Below are 2,539 nucleotides of genomic sequence, written 5' to 3' on the forward strand. Positions count from 1 at the left end.
GGAGGGGTGTGGCGTACCGCAAAACGAATGAAACGGACTTGTGTTGGAGCGCTACGGTCGAAACGAGGGGGGGAGGGTGTGGCGTACCGCAAAACGGGACTCCACGGGATACTGTTCATCTCCACCGTCGACCTCCTCCAGCCTCCATGGGCTACCGTTGACCTCCTCCAGCCTCCACGGGCTCCTGTTCATCCAGCCTCCACCACGCGCTACTCCACCAGCTACTATTCAACCACCCCTCCACGGGCACCCCTCCACCGTCTACTATTCATCCAGCCCTCCACACCACGGGGTCCTGTTCAACCACCCCTCCACGGCCACCCCTCCATCGTCTACTATTCATCCAACCCTCCACACCACGGGTTCCTGTTCATCGAGAGGAAACGCCACCGCTCACTGTTCATCCAAACACCCCGCAACACTCACTGTTCATCCAATCGATCAGCTTCAGTTAGCAGCAGTAGCGAAGGAATCGCTCCATCGGGTTTAGTTAACAGCCATCGATCGATCGCTCGGGTTCAGTAACATGTAGCCTGCAGTGCAATCGCTCGGGTTCAGTTAGAGCCCAACGCCTCGCTCGGGTTCAGTTAGAGCCAACGCCTCGCACACATGTGCGTACGTACGAGAGAAACGTGCATCGCTCCGCCTCCGACCTCCCGCCGTAACCGGCAACTCCCCAAAATTTTCCTCCCCCTCGCTTCTACCACGGTTTTTTCCGTCATGCACGGCCCAAAGAATGTCATGCAGCTGCATCTCCGGCCCGCCCAGGATGAAAAGCCCATTTTCTATCATGATTTTTTGTCATAGAAGTAGGAGCCCACCACATCTATGATGATACCGGGTTTTGTCACAGTTATCATCATAGAAGTGTCATATGTATGATAAAAAAATTTCGTTCGGCCCAAAATGTCGCGGATGTGTCTTTTTTTTGTAGTGATGAGTGAAGATGCGCGTCAGTGCTGCAGAAGAAAGGACACGCGCCTCAGCCTCAGCCGTGGGGCCAAGGCCGAGGGCGGCATCTTCAAGGGCCCGGACCAGGAAGGGAAGCAGGTTGGCGGGGCCGTCCTCGGCGCCGGCCAGCGGGCTTTCCAGGCCACTATCATAAAGCGACTTCAACAAGGTGTGAGCCTTCACCTCCAGCTTCGCGAAGGCCACACGGTCCTCGGCCAGGACCCGCGCCTTGCCGTCCAGCTCGATCCTCTTCGCCTCCAACGCCTGCTCGAGCGCACCCAAGCGGCCATGGCGTTCATAAAGTTTGGCATCTCGCTCCTTGGCGGCAGCCTCACGAGCCTTCATGTCTTCCTCCTTCTCCTGGCGGACACGGGCCTCCGTGGCAAGCTAGTCGCGCAGGCCTTGCAGCTCACTCTCCAGCACCTCGCAACGACCCTGGACATCCGCAACCTTACCCAAGGCGGCGTCGCGAGCGGCCTTCGCCTCAAGGATGGCCTGCTTCTCCTTGTTGCAAGCTGTCGCGGCCTGAGCCAGCGCCGCTCGGACTGAAGCATCAGAGTGGACCCAGCCAGAGGCCAGCTCCAGGCGCCCGGCCACCAAGCAAGGGTCAGCGCCCAGAAGATCTTTCCGCAGCCGGACCAGCTCAGCAGCAGCGCGATCCAGGACAGTAGAAGGAGTCGGAGATATGGCAGTTGGTAGAGTAGGAGGAGAAGACGGCAGCATAATCACAGCACCATGAGTTGGGACCTTCTGCGCCCCGACGACTGCGGCAGTGGTGTCAGGCAAGGACACCTTGGGAGTCGCTTGGGCCATGGGGGCTGAGCTCGCCCCAGCAAGCCCCGCCAGGCCTCGCGAGGAAGTCCGAGCAGGAGAGGCCCGCGCCTTGCCGCCCCTTCTCCCGCGGGTGGAGGTGCAACCCTGGACGAAGCCTCAGGAGCCTCCTTTAGCTTTTTCGCCGCAGGCACCGGCCTAGCCAAGGAATGTGGACGTCAAGCCTCAACAACGAAGCAAGAAGCAAAACGAGAATCGAGCACTTACTCGTCATCGCTCGCGGGCTCAAGCAACCTCTGGCCAAACTTGAAGCCCAAGAGCCGGCTGCTGGGATCAACCTCAAGAGGCTCGGGAGCAGGAGGCACGTCTGCAGATCGCCTCGGAGCCGGAGCAGACCCGCGGAGAACCAGCCCCGTCCTGTCCTTCTTCGGGATCAAGGGCGAACACTCGCCACCTCGCTTGTCGCCATCCTCGTCGTCATCCGGCATGAGGTGGAGAGCGCGGGACCTGCACCGAGGGAGGGGCGCTCTCGACTCCCCGTCAGTCGCCTCGGAATCGGGCTCCTCTTCCTACTCCTCTTCCTCCTCCTCTCCGCTGGAGTCGCCGGAGGATATGTTCACCGTCGCCAGGGCCGCCAGGTCCTCAGGAACCCCCGCGGGCACAGGCCCGTCCCTGTTGAAAGCGGACATGGAGTTCACCACCTGCTCCCAATCATCCCGAAGGAACAGAGGCACGGGAGCATCTTCCAATCTCGCCATGTCTCCCCCAACCAAGGACTGGAGGACCGCGGCCAGATCTTCGTTGGCCAGGACTTCGG

The sequence above is a fragment of the Triticum aestivum genome, chromosome 1B (genome assembly GCF_018294505.1).
Source record: "Triticum aestivum cultivar Chinese Spring chromosome 1B, IWGSC CS RefSeq v2.1, whole genome shotgun sequence".
In the NCBI taxonomy this organism is placed as follows: Eukaryota; Viridiplantae; Streptophyta; class Magnoliopsida; order Poales; family Poaceae; genus Triticum; species Triticum aestivum.